This window comes from Pteropus alecto, unplaced genomic scaffold (genome assembly GCF_000325575.1).
Source record: "Pteropus alecto unplaced genomic scaffold, ASM32557v1 scaffold63, whole genome shotgun sequence".
NCBI lineage: Eukaryota > Metazoa > Chordata > Mammalia > Chiroptera > Pteropodidae > Pteropus > Pteropus alecto.
In genome coordinates this window covers 6644078-6661527 of record NW_006434897.1, presented here as the reverse complement: position 1 = coordinate 6661527, position 17450 = coordinate 6644078, and the positions used below count along the sequence as shown (strand labels likewise).

At 34.6% G+C, this 17450-nt stretch overlaps 1 pseudogene; it reads left to right on the top strand.

Annotated features, from left to right (window-relative positions):
- Nucleotides 1-16771: 16771 nt before the first annotated feature.
- Nucleotides 16772-16887, top strand: LOC112478911 (annotated as a pseudogene).
- The last annotated feature ends 563 nt before the right edge of the window (nucleotides 16888-17450 follow it).

Sequence of the window (17450 nt, the reverse complement as noted above, 5' to 3'; positions counted from 1 at the left end):
GCTACAGTGACGGAGGGAAGACCAAAGCCTTGCAGGCAGAATAAAAAAGCCCGAGGCAGAAGGCTTCAGGGCTGACCTCTCTAGGCAGCCCAGCCCACTCCCCATTCTGAGAGTGTACTTTACCTTCGAGGTTGACTGCTCTTGGCAGCTTACTCTTCTGTCTGTGAATGTACATTTGCTTTCAATAAAACTAGTTTGTTTACAAACTACTGGGCATCCGCCCTCAATTCATTGTCACTGGATGCTAAGAACCAGGGACCAGGAAGGAGTCCCCGGACTCCCCAGAACTGGTAACAATACAGTTCGAGAAAAAGAAAATGCAAAGGTTACAGATAGAATACTGAGATACCAGAAGAATATACCTATACGTGTGCACAAGCGCTGGCTAAGAGATTTGTGATACTTCAAATTTAGTCTTAAAGAGCACTAGGTCACCAGGAGTTAAAGAGTAAGGTCAAATTCTAGTCTTCACGCTCTGTCAATTCTGGGCCTGGCATTGAAAGGCCCCAGCAGGCCTTCGGGGGAACACGTATCCTCATCCCACCCTGACCCCAAATCTTCCTTATCACCTATCATTGCTCTGCTATGAAACTTGCCACTGCAACCTCTGGAACAGCTTCCTTATCAAGATGCCTTCAACACCTTCCCACTCCCCACCATCCTATCTTCCTGCCATTCAACCTCCTTCATGCTTTCTAGTTCTGTGCTCACTTTTCCCTTCTTTTTATATCTTTAAACTCTGTCTCTTTATTTGTTTTCTTCCATCAGCACTGAAGATAACACATTTGAACTACAAATCCCTGCCCAGGTATTATTCTCTCCCATTCACAGACACTTGTTATATTATCTCCCCTCATCACTTAACTCTGTGTAGCACGGCTTCTGTCCCTACAATCACTGGATCAATTCTTTCTAAGGACCTTGTTTCTATATGTGATGCACATTTTTAATCTTTTCTCTTTCCTTATTTTTCAACAATGTTCAACATTTTGAAGACTCTTTTCCTTCTTGAAACAGTTTCTTTCCTGAGCAACCTGATCTTACCTGCTTTTAGTTTTTTTTCTGATCCTCTCCTGCCATCCTTTCTAAAAATCTTTTGTTGCCTTTGCCATTCCCTGGATACTTTGTAGCAGCTGTACTGAGATACAATTTACAATAAATAATATAATTTACAATAATATTAAAGCGTACTATTCAATAAGGTTTGATCTGTGTACATAGCAGTAACACATCTCTACAATTAAGATAATGCACAAATCTGTTACCTTTAAAAGTTTCCTAATGCCCCTTTGCAATCCTTCCCATCAGCCCTCTTTCCTCCCTCTAATTTCTGGGCAACCATCAATTTACATGCAGTCACTATAGCTTAGTTTGCCTCTTCTAAAATGTTATATAAATGGAATAATGTAGTACGTTCCCTTCGCCATATTGCTACATTCAACAATGTAGCAATATGGCAAACAACATAATTATTTTGAAATTCATCCATATTGTTACATGTATCAACAATTCATTCTTTCTTCAGGTACCGCAAGTTGTTTATGTTTTTATCTTTTGAATAACATTTGAATTGTATTGTTTTTGGTTATTGCAAATAAAGCAACTAAGAACATTTTCTTATAAATATCTATATGGATATATACTTTTATTTTTCCTATGTAAATACCAGAGTTGAAATGGCTGAGTCATGTTAGTCGTATGTTTCATAAAAAAAAAAAAAAAAAACAGTTGTCAAACTTCTTTACAAAGTTTATACCATTTAAAATTCTACCAGGAGTATAACCATATTCCTTTGTTCCATATCCTTGCCAACACTTGGTAGGGTCAGACTTTTTCATTTTAGACATACTAACAAAGTGTGTAGGACTATCTTAATGTGGTTTTAGTTTACATTTCCTTAATAACTAATGATGTTAAACACCTTTTCATGTGCATACTTGTATCTGCATATTATCTTTTGTGGAATGTCTGTTCAAATATGTACCTTATTTTTTAGCAGGGTGTTTCCTTATTAATGATTTGTGAAAAATCTTTATATATTTAGGAAACAAGCCCTTTATCAGACATTTGATTTGCAAACATTTTCTACCAACCAGTGCTTTGTCTTTCTATTCTCTAAACAGTGTCTTTCAAAGAGCAGAAATTCTCAATTTTGATGAAATCCAATATATCAGTCTTTGTCATGTGAATCATGCCTTTGGTGCTGTCTATAAGAAATTTCTGTCTGACACATGGCCACAAAATTTTTTCCTATATTTTGTTTTAGAAGTTATATAATGCTAGGTTTTACACTTAGGACTATGATCCACTCTGAATTATTTTTTTCTATATGATTATTGGTGGGAATTAAGGTGGCGTTGTTGTTTTACATATTTTCTTAATTGCTCCAGCAACATTTCTTGAATAAACAATCTATACGTTTAATTGAATCTTCTGTAGTTTCTCTCAACAGTGTTTTGTAGGTTTCAGTGTAGTTCTTAAACATTTTGTCAGATATGTTGCTAACTACTTCACTTATTTTGATATTATTTGAATAATATTCTTTTTTAAAATTACATTATCTAATTATCCAGTGCTAGTATGTATACATAACATCGATTTTTGATAACTGATCTCATATTCTACAACTTTGTTAAACTTACTTATTGTGTCTAGTAGTCATTTTTCAGATTCCATAGGATTTTTCACATAAATAATTATGTCATCTTCAAGACAGCTTTACTTCTTTCCAAACTAGATGTCTTCTATTTATTTATTTATTTTGCTTTATTGCACTGGCTAGAACTTTTAGTACAATGTTGAATAAAAGTAGTGAAAGCCAAGATACACTTCTTGCTTTGATATTAAGATAAAAGCATTCAGTCTTCTAACATTAAATAAGACTTTCGTAGAATGCACTATGAGGTTGAAAAAGTCTCTATTATTAGGAGCTTTTATTAGGAGTCGATGTTGCATGCTTCAAATATTTTTCTTTTTTTTTCTGTAATTATTGAGATAATAATATTTTTTTCTTTTTCAGTTTGTTAATATGATTGTAGCAATCTGGGACCAATCAGGAGATAGAAAACCACTTTAATAGAGAAATCGTGAAAGAAATCCCCTTGTTTATCACAGAGCATATACTGAAGAATTCACTGGGAGTTGAGAGACAATAAATTGGTAACTAAACTGCCCACCCCTTTGGCTATTCTACTTATATATGCACATTATATATACGTTCTTCCATGCACATTTTAACTTCCTTGCAACAGCAAAACAACCTAACAAAATATTCCCATTAATGACATACATATATATTCTTCTCTGGGGTGAAGAAGTTCTTAGTCTTTCTCAAATTGATACCACACAGTCCCAACAGATTTTGTTTCCAGACAATATTATTTACTCCCAAAATATAGTCATGGTCTTCCTGAATATTCTAAAGGCTAAAGACTAAACCGTAAAGTTAAACTTTAATAACTGATGCAGAAAATTCATTTTTTTAAATGAGAAGACTGAAATGACTAACATAGACACACATCAAGATGCATATAACAAGCATAGGAAAAATATGCAAAGCAACTAGTCCCCATTTCTTGAGTTTGTCCCAGGAACATAATTGATCTTCTGTGGCTTTCTCGTTTAACTACACATTTAATATTTCCCTTGCCTTCAGCCAGAACATCATCTCTTCTGCTTCTTTTAGCTAGTGGAGTGACCTAAATATTCATTTCCAAATGGTGAAAATGCTGAGTGACTCTGCCTTTTTTGGTTACTGTAGTTTTCTATTAACCTTTACTATTGTACATGGCAGTGCTGAGAGGCACTCCAGAGAATCCCTTTTGGTAAAGACATAATCCTCTTTACCTCCATGTATAGTAGCAACCTCGATTTCTCCTTGGTAATTAGGATAAATCATTCCAGCCAGTAGATTATCTCATATTTTTTATCATTTTAGTTCAATGGTATCAGGATCCCCAAATGACCAGATGAAAGCCCCAACTTCTGAGTCAACAAAACCATGGTTATTTTCTACATTAGATGCATTCTTCAAGCCAGCAGAGCTCAATGAGTAAAAGGCAAAAACTGCAAGTGTAATTAGTTATAATAGTGGGAGCAGCCATTCCCATTTCCAAGCTTGATTCTTGGACCCATGTATTCTGACCGTGGGGGAAGCAACACCATTCTCTGATTCAAAGCATAAAATATATCTTATTAGAAAGAGCTCCATATTTTCAGGGTATTGTTCCCAAATAGAGCCATGACTACATCTTTAATATAAGCATACCTCCTTTTATTGTGCTTCACTTTATTGCACTTCAGAGATATTATTTTCTTTACAAATTGGAGGTTTGTAACAACATTGCATTGAGCAAGGCTTTTCTACAGGTTCAAATGACGGTTAGTGTTTTTAAGCAATAAAGTATTTTAATTAAGGTATGTAAAGTTTTAGAAATAATGTTATTGCACACTTAATAGACTACATTATAGTGTAAACATAACTTTTATATGTACTGGGAAACAAAACATTTTGTGTAATTCAGTTTATTGTGATATCCGCTTTATTGTAGTAGTCTGGAACCAAACTTGCAATATGTCCAAGATATGGCATTCTACCATTCAGTAAAGGCAGCCACTTCTGAGTGATAAGGAATATGATAAGATAGTTGATTCTTGGACATGAGCCCATTATACCACTACCTTAGCTTGAAATTATTTTATTGATTTGACACAATACTATATGGGATGCCATGCTACTAAATGTCTTTTTTGATTGTATGAATAATGGTGCTTACAGAAGCGTTATGAGAAGGGAAAGTGTATTCGTATCCTGAATATTTGTCTACTCTACTGAGGTCAAATCTTTGCCCGCTCCATTATAGAAAAAGTAAAATATAATTAATCTGTCACCAGATGGTAGGCTTGTTCACCTATAACTCCCCCCAAGTTGTGCCATATCAGGGATTTAATGTTAGTTTCTTCTGTTGACAGGTTAGTCACTTGGCAGTAGCAGTAGCCAGGTTAGCCTCGGTCAAGGGAAGGCCATGTTGTTGAACTTCCGTCTGTGTCATTGTGACCACTTTCTCCACAGACTCTGTGTGCAAGAACTAGAGTGGCTGGGTGGAGAATCAACTGACACCTATAGATCATGTCATTTTCTCCACTAATTATTCTTTCATCCACTCTAATTAAATCAAAAGTTTCCTTCACAATGGAAGACCTTTGATGGATACCCACACAAGACACAGATAATTTTACAGTCTGTGTCTATTCTAAAAGGTCCATCCACATACTTCTTTCCCAAACTTACTTTTCATCAATCTTCCAATCTTGTTCCTTACAAGTCTGTGGCTAACAACTCAAACCATTATCAACTGCCCATAAATTATTACACATCTGTCCTTTTTCTCAATTCCTACTCAATACATAATGGACAACAAAATTTACTGCTTAAAATTTTACTCATTAGGAAAATTTTCCTTTACCACTGATGTTCAGGGTCATCCTTCAATGAGTCAATAGTGGTATAGCACTCTATCTTGGTATAGTAGCAGCTTATCGTTTAACCCACTCCCAAAGAAGATTCATTTTGTTCTTCCTCAGTTGTTCCTCTAGAAGTCCAAAGGCTTGAACTGAGGAGAGGAGCCAATGCAACAGGAGCTGGTGTCAAAGGAGTCAGAATGACTTACCCATGCAACTTACTTTTTTACCTTGCTCCTCAGGTTCAGTCAGCACAATGGTGTCAACATATTGGACCAGTACAATGGTTTGTGGAATGTCCAGATGATGAAGGTCTCGCCAGACAATATTATGGTAGAAAACAGTAGAACTATTTAACTCTAGTACAATACAGTTGAATAATGTGGGAAGTCAGAGTTGCTGACTCCTTCATAGTCAAAAATCTATATATCAGTTTTGAATCCCCCAAAACTCAAGTTACCCCTCAGTATCCATAGGGTATTGGTTTCAGGACCCCACAGATATCCAAATTTGCAGATGCTCAAGCCCCTTATATAAAATGGCACATTTGCAAATTCCTAACCATGGACTGAAAATAGTGTTTTCAATCTGTAGTTGGTTGAATCTATGGATGACAAACCCAGGAATATGGAGGGTCCACTGTATATTTATTTATTTTTCATCTGCATATAAGTAGACTCATGCAGTTCAAACCGATGCGATTCAAGGGCCAACTCTACTATGAAATTATAATGTTGGCCCTGGCAGGTAAAAACAAAGTGCTTTTGGTCATGCTTAAAAGTTGGTATGAAGAAAAAAGACATGAGACAAGTCAATAAGACTATATCAATTTATAAAGATACTATATCTGGTATAGCAGCTACAATTGAAGTAACCACTTGATTAAGTTTATAATAGTTCACAGTCATTCTCCATTTGATTGTTGCACAGGTAAAACTGGTAAATTAGATGGGGATATGAAAAATATTATCTTTCCTGCTTCTTTCAAGTCTTCATGTGGCATTCATTTCTTCAATTCCACCTGGGATGTGAGGTTGCTTCTGGTTTACTAACCTCTCTTGGCAGGAAGTTCAAAGGGCTTACATTTAACAGTTCTCACCATGATGGCCCTCATCACATGTGTTAAAGAGCTAATGTAGGTATTCTGCCAGTTGTCAAGTTTGTCTATTCTAATTATATATTTGAGAACTGGAAAAATAACCACAGGGTGTTTTAAAATCTACAGGGACCTCTGTGATTCAGACTTGAGACTCCCCCTGACCAGTATTAATTCCCTATTTTGACTGGTGGGCCACAGTGGCATTTCAAGTCACCAGTAATAACCCTCAGTTCAGAGACAGTGTCTCCTAATTCTTAAAGGTCTAGGGTTAGGAGACACTGGTGCCTAATATGAAGACACTCTGATAAATGTCTGAAAATTTCTTTGAAGAAGGCTTGAAGGGGAAGATTTACAGTGTGTTCTTGGTGCAATATTGCAGTGTCTTCCCTCAAGGGGACCAGAACTCCTACAGTCAGGGGCCTTGAGTCTGTGAAGAGACTTGCAACTGGAAATTGGGTGAGAATCTATAATTTTCCACTTTGGCAACCCAAGTCAGGTTTCTTGTTACTAGACTGAAGAAGTTTTTATTACGTAAATTAAGCGATATGCTAGTAGGCTTCCCATTAATTTCATTCCTAGAGACACTGTGATCAATTAGCCACCACTAAAGATTGTAGCGGGTCAATGCATTCTAATTACTGGTGCTTCTTTGTTTCCCTTTACAGTTGATGTGACCACCTTGCCTTTGATGATTCAGTGCAGCTGCTTGGCCTTTGATATTCTGGGATTCCATCACTTGTTTTGAAATCGGGGAGCCCATCTGAATGGTAACATCTCCTGTAGCATACCTGGCCTACAATGAAGAACAGTCACAGAGCCTTTCAGAGATGTGCCTATTATGACTGTAGTTATCAATGCCTGAGGGAAGAGAGTATTTCTAAGTCTTTTCCTGGAACATGCTTGTGGGATGTGTGTGAATGTCACTTATTACAGCTCTAGTCCAACTTTTCTATCTCCCCAAGTCTTTGGATTCTCATTTCACGTCAGGGAAGTTCTGTCATCTCAGTCTCACTAAATGGATGCTACATTTGAGTTCATATCTACTCAAACAACCAAGTAAGGGGTAGAGCCACAACCAGCTGCACAAGCTAATCATTAAATCTGGAATCTCTGTTAAGTACACCCATATCAATGAATTCAGCCCAGTCTAGTGTTATGTTATGCCCTCGTTGGTTTAACACTCAAAATCTATTTGCACATATGTTTCCCATATTTCTGCTGATATATATTAGCAAGGACTTGCAACCCTCAACGTATAAGCTATTTCTATTTCCTCCTGATGTGTGAAGGAAAAGAGGAGTAACTGTGCTACTGGAGTATGCTGAGATTTAACCCTAGTTATGGGGAGAATGGCAACAGGACAGTTGTAATGTGTCTTGAAAAACAGAAGCATTTTTCAATGTCATCACAGAGTTTTCAATTTTAGGATGTCTAGTCTCCTTGGTCCTTGGATGAGAAACTTCTATGTTTAAGAGATTTTCAGCATGAAGAGGTGATTCTAGATTGCCAGTTTCATCTAGGTCCAAAGAGATGTCCCCATTTCAAGTTTCAGAATTCAAAATTCTTTCCTGATCAATGCCTTAATTTCATGTGAGAAACCGGGGGGGACTGAATTCAACTGTCATTGTAATACAGCAACTCACATAATTGAAAATTGTGTTTTATTTCCAGCAATATCATCCCTGTAGCTACTAGAAATATGAGATTCTTTTAGGGTTGTTGTGATAGCTGTCTGGTTATCACAGTCAAAATTCAAGTGATTTTATACAACTTCAGGTATAATATAAGAATCTCCAAACAAGATAACTTTGATTTCTCTTTTCCTGGCCTTTGTGTTATTTTTGCCATAAACTTTATTTTTATATGGATTATAAAGGAAATATTGTTTCTTACAACATGGTTATTATTTTTACTTTAAAAAATAATTTATCCTTTCACGAGGTTTAAATAAAAAATAAGTCTTTACATTTAAGCACATAGCTACTATTTCCAGTAATCATTATTTATTTATATATATATTCGTATTTCCCTCTGATATCCTTTTTCTTCTACTTCATTTAATATTTTCAGTAGTGCTGGCTTGGTTGTTGATGAATTCTTTAGGCTTTTGTATGTCTGAAAATATCTTTATTCTTTTTTATATTTTGAAAATTATTTTCCCTAGGTATAGGTTTACAGGTTGTCTTGTTATTTTTCTTTTTTGTTTTTATTTTCTCTGAGCACAGAAGATTTCTGTTCAGAAACAATGCAATGCAATGTCTTTGACCTGCATTATTTCTGATTTAAAATCTGCTGTAATTCTTTTCTTTGTCCTTAAGGGTCTAATCTATTGTTTTGTTCCAGATGCTTTTAAAATATCCTCTTTATCACTGGTTTTAAGCACTTTGATTATAATATCCCTTCATAATTCTTGTGTTTGGGCTTTATTGAGACTCTTAATATATGTGGGTTAATAGCTTTTATCAAATTTAAAAAGTTTTATCCATTGTTTCTTCTTTTTTTTTTTAAATTTCATTGCTCTCTTTTCCTTAGAGGATTCCAATTAAATATATATTAGGTTACTTGAATTTCTCTCACAGCTCACGTATGCTCTATTCATTTTTTTTTCTATTTGTGTTTTATTTGGGATATTTTCTATTGTTGTGTCTTCGAGTTTATTATTTTTTTTCTTCAAGAATACCTTATCTGCCATTAATCCCATCTAAAACTCCAACTTGAATTTTTTATACCCTCTTATGTCCCAACCTGTTCAGTATTTCCTCTAATTATTCAACACCCACACATGACCCTAACATAATTTGCTCACCAAATTCATTATAACTTCATCTTCAATTACTTTTCCCTTTGTTCATCTACTAATATTTGAGATATACTTATACTAAAACAGTTAGTTGTTGTCATTGTTTTTAATAGAAATTCAAATTTAACAGCATCCTGTATTTTACCTGGCATTTCTAATAACAAATCTCACCTCGTGATATTTTCAAACTTCTTTACTGACTTTACCTACTTAGCACTGTTCACTAATAGGCCTCCTGTGTACTTTATTTGCTAATAATCTGTCTTCTTCCACCAGAAGGTAAGTTCTGTGAGGGTAAGTATTTGCATCTGTTTTTCCCACTGCTGTATTTCAGTGCTTCTAATGATGCCAACACATTTTGGCATTTTCTAAATATTTGCTGAATGAATAAACAAGTATTTAATTAATTAATTGATTGTCTAATTGACCTTGGAGAAAAGTTCTTGAAAGATAAAATGGAGGATGAAAAGAGACAGGAGAAGGTAAAACAGAGGCTGTTGTATAAATCACAATGGTTTTTTTTTCATCATCTTCCACTTTCCTGATTACATTTCAGAAAATATGATTTAGAAGTAGACAGTGATATATTTTGTGGTTTTGCAAGCACTTAGTTTTAAGCCGAATGTCCTACTAGAAATGGCCACCTAATGAAATGCACCATTTGCTAGATATTCGGTTTATTTTTGTTCTCTAAGATACAGTTTTTTCTGACTGCTTTTGTGAACTACATGTATATACACATATACATATATCAGAACTTTACTCTTTCATCTTCCGATTTAGACTGAAGGGTAGGTGGAAAGACAGCTCTCTACACAAAGGAAAGGGGGATGTTTTAATTTTCTTTTCCTTGTTCCTGTAATAGTCAACTCTGTAAATCTGCTATCTATGTAATGAGACTTGTGAGCTTGAGTTACCCTTAAGGATTCCACAAAGAGTATATTATATTACAGTTTCTTTCTCTAGTTTCTAAATGTTGGCATTGATATTACCAGGCAGCATAAAGATATCAATCATCAGAAAGCTTATCGACTGTTCAAAATAGTTCTATCAATATCTAATTTGCTGTCTGATCTAATACACAGTCAACCAGTACAATGCCAAGGTACTGGCTCTGTCTTTCAGGATATCTCATCTTTCCTTTATAGACAATGAAAAAGCCTTAATTTTATCCTTGGATCCTATACACAGGGGGATTTTGTTTTTGTGTTAGAAGACAAAATGTTAAAGAAAAATACCAACTTTTCTGTTTTTGTTTCTCTGTAATATATAGAGTTTAAAACCATGTACTTGTCACTAGTTTCACATTAAAAAAGAACCACAAATTCTTAAAAGTCTATAAAACTGTTAACATTAAATTCATGAATAGCAAACCCCTGCTTATCACTAATAATGAAATTTTACCCATTTGCAACTGTGTGACTAATTCAATTTGATATGGCTCCTCAAAGGTTGGGCAAAGGTTGAAAGTAGTTTATATACTTCCCAGGATTCATATCTGATTCCAAGTCTTTTTCTTCTTGAATGAAAAGAGGGAACCTTACCCAAATTACTTTAGAAAACCTCCATTTTGGTGAAAAGTCCTTATCACACATAAATAGGTCATAGTACCTACAGGACAATTCTGTTATTCATTAACTCCAATTCATCAAATGCTTATTGATCGCCGATATATGTTTTAAGCCCTGTGCTAGCCACTATGGACAAAACAACCAAACGACATAGGTCTGTCTTCATGAAGTTTATGGTCTAGTTGAAGAGAAGCACAGAAGTTTAAAACCTTATTGTTAATCTGAACTTGTCACATCTCTTATTATTTGCTGTTGCTGTATATAATTTGGAATGTGTTTAGTAATTTAAGAAGCTCAGTTTTAAAGCATTTTAAACCTTTCAAAACTATTGGATATATGAATACAGTAGAAAAATGTGTAAACATTGATTCAGTATTCCCCAACCTACTAGTTCAATTTTCGTTCTCTTCATCCCTCTCAAATGAAAGAGTAGATCATCAACACTACAGATACACTATGAAATCTGAGGGTGAAGCTGTGACTTAGCATCCTTATGTAAAATATCTTTAGTAGATCGAGAACTGAGCAAAACTTTGGAAGGAAGAGAAACCGGTAGTTAATGGACTTTTCTTTCCTCCCCTGTTAAAAAGAAACATTGCAATTGTTTAAAATGTTTCTCAATTCCTAGTGCTTACCTCAGTGATAGCCAAAGCATTTGCTCCTCTGCTGGCACCAATTCATATAAGAAAGCTTATCAGCAAGAATATATATAACATAGGCAGACATCCAGGATATCAGCACAGAGGATTATGGTACAAATATGACATTTAAATACTGACTCTTAAAATAGCAAACTTTCTGCCCAAACTCAGACTATATAGATCTAAGATCCTCAGGGTATGTTGGAGGGCAGTTATGCTTAATAAAAGCCTGACCTTTCTAATGTAGGAAAATGAGAAGACCCTGTGGACTGTCAGTTCAGAGAGAAGATTCTTGGCGAAAAGACTGAGCTTCAGCAGCTTCCAGATTTAGGCCTCCAACTCAAAAGCTTGGAGCATGAATGTGGCTACGATGCTTTATCGCTCAAAAACAAAAAGTCTTAGATTGGAGCTATATGAATTTAATACTTCTCCCTAACAAAGTACTGCAAAATTCAGTGGCTTAAAACAATAATCATGTATTTTTTTCTTACATGTTTGAAGGTCAGCTGGGGTTGGCTTTTCTAGGTTGAGCCTGGCTCAGGCTGTTTACCTCTTATCCTTGTGATGTTTGTCCTCCTCTGGGGACCAGCAGGCTACCTGGGACACGCTTTTCTCACAGTGATGTCAGGTACAAGGGAAACATCCACTTATGAGGGGAACTTCTTACTGCTTGGTCTGAATAAGCATACTCTCATTTCTGCAACATCGTATCGACTAAAGAAAGTCATGTGGTAACTCCAAAGTCAAAGGTTAATCAAATATATTCTGCTTCTTTAGGAGAAGGAGATGCATTAAAAAGAAGGAGGAGTAAAAAAAGTGCCAATTAGCACTATCTTCCTAGGAGCCAATATAAATCCATGTGTTCTATCTCCTCTTCAGAGGCCTTTAAAGTGCTATAAACTGGCTTCTGATTTCTAGCCAAACCATACAGAGGTGGTATTAGTTTTCTATTGCTGCTATGAAAAATTATGACATAGTTAGGGGCTTAAAACAACATAAGTTTATTATCTTACAGTTCCGCAGAATAAAAGTTCAACACAATCTCAATGGGCTAAAATCAAGGCGCAGGCACCTTCACCTTCTCCACCTTCAAAGCCAGCAAATTCAAGCTGATTCTTCTTCATGCTGCCATCTCTCTGGTTCTTGTCGACTTCCTTCTTTACCTTTTAAGGACGCCTGTAATAACACTGACCTCCTACCTGGATGATCCAAGATAATATTCCTATTTTAAGGTTGGTTGGTGTGTATCCTTGATTCCATCTGCAAATTTAACTTACCTTTGGCATGTAAACTAACATATTCACAGATTCTGAGAATTAGAATGTGGACTTTTTTTTTTTTTTAAAGGGACATTAATCTGTCTACTGTGAAAGAAAAAGATTATCACAACACTTGCTAAAGAATGATAAGAAATACTTCACTCGAGGGGGCTATTACAATGGAATTTTATAGTAAGGGAGAGAGAGATAAGGCTCAACTCTGAATACAACAAGGAAAAGCAAGAACTTATAGCCAAGAAGCAGGGTGGGGAGCAGTGGATAGAAAATTACTAAGGAGAAGCATTAGGGGTTAAAGTGAGAGTGGACCATGCAAAGATGGACACAGATGCTAAAAGGTCAGGGTCCAGTTGAGAAGAGTGTTCAGAGGAGAATGACTAGAGTTTGATCAAGAAGAGATTCTTTGTCACTATCACTATTACTAAGAACTTCTAAGGAACAAAAGTCCATGTGTTCTTAAAGGATGATGAGGTGTTTCCTATACCTCCCTTGTATCCTAGATTATTTTTTAAAATAACATTGATTATTATTCTGATCATACAAGTAAATCGAGAAATAAAGAAAACTGGATTCAAACATAATTTTACCAATTAGATATCTACTTTTAATAATTTTGAGAATATACTTTATGCACAAAATATATCAAAATATATCTTTATATCCATGTTTTTATTTAAATATCATTCTCACTAGTGTATAATCAGTTAATCAACTTTCAGATGGACTGACAGAATTGTTCCTGGTGTGATTAGGAGATGGATTAGAAAACAAGCAAACACAAGGACAAACTGGAGTATTGTGTGTGGGAGTAGGGGTGGATGTTTTCAAAAATATAATCATCTGGAGAAAGCAGAAGTTGTTACTTATTACAACATATTCTCAACTTTAAACTCTTGCCTTTGTTTACCCCTGCCTACCTCCAACTGTGTTGGAGCAAAGGAAATTTCTAAGTGAATATAGATGTGTATGACGTGGTACGTGGAGAGTTCTGTTGGACCTGCCATAACAGCATAATCTAATAAGAACTTTACTATTTAGTCATATTTTACAGGCCAATAATTTTCAGAGGATTTACAAAAGGTACTTTACTTTTTTTTCTATTTTTCCTATTTAGCAATCTCTAAATTTGGTTTATACTTCCTCAAAGGAGTATAAATTAAATACAGAAATATGTCAGTGTTGTTGTTAGTTATATCAAATGCATCATTAATGTGGTGTGGAAGAAACAAAGTATATTTTCTATCAACTAGTTATTATCTCTGGAAGGTTTAGCCTATAATTCGAGGTAACAGAACCCAAATGGAAATATCTTATTCAGTTTTTTGGCTAAGTGGCTAAACATGATCACCGAAATGTGGCATAAATCTAGCCCAGATATTAGAAAGCATAAAATTAGAAGCTGGAATATAGTAACCATATAGTAGTGAACCTCACTTTTATTTTTTTCATATGTATTTTTCAACTTATTGAGATAATTTTTTATAAACAGTCTTTCTTTAAAAAAATAACCAAATGTATCAATTTAAGTAAGATAATAAAGAGATGAACAATGTACTCTGAAAGAAGAGGTGAAAATAGTTAATTGTCCCTGAGGTGGCCTGATCAAAATGGTTTCATAATACTGTTACTGTCAGACTGTGAGGATCCACCATGATGCTGCTACCTGCTGTGCAAGAAGGAGAAAAGTCCATTCCTCTGATCCAGAAGTCATGTGTCTCTGCCAACGTCTATGAAATTAGGACAGACTAATTTACAAGCTGGCAAGTAAGGCAAAAATCTCAAATTTTCACAATTCTCGACAAACTATTGCACATTAGAAAACTTCCAGAGAGGAAAGATGACCTTTGCTTAAGGCTATCTGTGTCTTGATAATGCTCCTTGTTCAAGAAATTTTTTGTTGCTTGCTGAATGCATAAACTCTAAAATCTCAATGTTTTATATTAAAGAAATTTATTTCTTGCATATTGAATTTCAAAATGAATACCCTAATTTATGAGAAACTAAAGAATCATTCTATGATTCGGGCCAATTTCATCTAATGTCCCCAGCATGTTCTAGGCCGTATAGTCCTCAGCATTCAGTTGATGAAACCTGAAAATCACTTCATAGAATCAATTTTACATACTTCAAAGACATTCTTTACAAAAGATACTTTCCTAGAGAAATTAAAGTCTTTAAGGAAGATTTTTTGTATGTGTTTGAAACACATTTAAAAATAAATACAATAGGTTTATGGAGTTGAATAGTAGATTCTTTGAAAGTGAGATTGAGCCATAATGGGACTCATAATTTTTTTATAGTCACACTTGAGAGACTTCCAAATTAGAGACACATCAAAGGTACAAATTGGAGCTGTACCTCAGATTTAATAACCAACTCAATACTGAATTAGTATATGTATTCATCATGACTTCCTAATTATTTGATTCATAGTAATAGGTACATACATTCTTCAGACATGAGTCTTTGTGGTTCTTAATATTTAACAAGATTCAGGAAATATCCTGGTACCAATGGTAAAAGGAGAAGTGCAATTTTACAGTAGAGTGTGCATGCTGAGACTGAAAAAACTGACTTATATGTCATTAAATATTCAATGTAAATTTTCAAATTGGAAAGTTATTTTTATCCAGGTTATTGTCTAGAGTCTCTTTTGGATGGAGAAAAGAGATCACTCTCAGATCTGTTCATATTTGTTGATAGCTTCTGCCTAGATCAAATAGCTGGCCCCAGATGTCAAATGAATCTTGCTGAGGCTACGGGTCATAGATCAAGCAGGGTTTAGAACTACTATAGCAAGAATGACTAAGAGAAGCTGGAGTAATTCCAAGAGGGTACTGTGACAAGAAATATAGAGACATGAAATCATCGTTAGAACATATCACTTTAAAAATCCAGAAACAGTGGTTTTAGCAGAGGACAAGGGCTAAAACTTGGTGAGTCTAGCGCTAGAGTGATTCATGAATATCAAGCTATGAAGAACATTAGATCTTCACCTTCCAGATAGAGGGACAAGACATCCCTGAGGTCTATAATTGTTATACACTATGCACTGTAGAGAAGAAAGAAACTACTATGATTTTTCAGGTCTAGTTATTCTAGTTATTCTAAGCAACTCTTTGGGGATATAGAACACCATACAAAGATTTGAAATTTCTATAGCAAGTTCATACATTACTAATTCATTGTCACAGGGAAGTTCACAATGAATAATCTATTCAAAATAGCAGAGAGAAAGCAAAAATTAACCATAAATTATAGTAAATTACAGTGGTAGATTTCATAAAAGCAAAATTAAAAATCAAGATTATATAGAATTTCTTTAAAATTACTAGAAAGTCTTTTCTAACTTCAAACTTTACTCCCAGTGAAACTAACTTTGAGGAATGAGAGTGAAATAAAGATGGCTTAAGATAAAAAAAAAAAAGAACTGACAGAATTTACCATAAGTAGACAGACACTCACTGTAGGAAATCCCAAAAGATATGTCAGGAAAATAGAAAATAATCCTAAGAGGAAGGATGGTAACGATCAGAATAAATCTAAAAAAAGTTGACTGAAAATGATGATGATGATGATGATGATGATAATATTTAATTTGTGAGCTTAAAAAACAGAATCAAAATGCTCAAATACACCAGTGAAATGTTTAGTACTGAAGTAATTATAGGAATTTAAATACTGTAAGTTTCTTTTAAGTTTACAAGGATACTAAGATATTATTCAACTCTAGACTCTTTTATAATAGGTATGCATGTAAAATGTCTATGACAATCACTAAAAAAATAAAAAAGTTCTGTAGCTTCCAAAACAATAGGGGGATAGCAGTATAAGGAGGAAAATCAACCAAATCAAAATAATTAAAGAAGGCAGAAAAATAGGGGAAAAAATGAGACAAAGAGCATAAAATAAAAATATAAAGAGCCTATAGCCATGCTACTCTGAACAAGCCCAATCCCGTCTGATCTCAGAAACTAAGCAGATTTGGGCCTGGTTAGTACTTGGATGGGAGACCTAGGAAGACCAGGTGCTGTAGGTGTAAAAAAATATAAAAATTAAGAGATTGTTAGCTGACAAGGTCCTTGCAATCTGTGAGGTTAACCAAGGGTTGCCTCGCCTAAAATATATATATACGAGATACAACATATGTGAGTTTTCTCAATTATCAGATGAACTCTTTAGTTAGCAAAGTTTCAGATTTATGTATCAAATTGTGTGCTATTAACACAAACACACTTATCATAACACTAAAAATTGAGAAAAAATAATGAAAAAAGAAAACAACATAGTCACTATTAATCAAAAAAATTTTGTTACTATATTAAAAGCAGACAAAAATGTTCAAAGGAAAGAAAACACTTCTAGTGTGTGTTTTTTTTTTTAAATTGTTATCTAATGGAAAAACATCTAATTCACCAAGATAATTCCTTTAGTTGCCAACAATTATTTCTGGAGCCAGGTACAGGTCCAGATATTGAACATATAATAGTGAAAAACCAGATGCAAAAACCTGCCCTCAAGGATAACTTTCTAGTGGAGAACTTATATCTTATCAGGGGAAAAAAATGTCAATTCGAAACATGTATGCAATTAATAAATAGC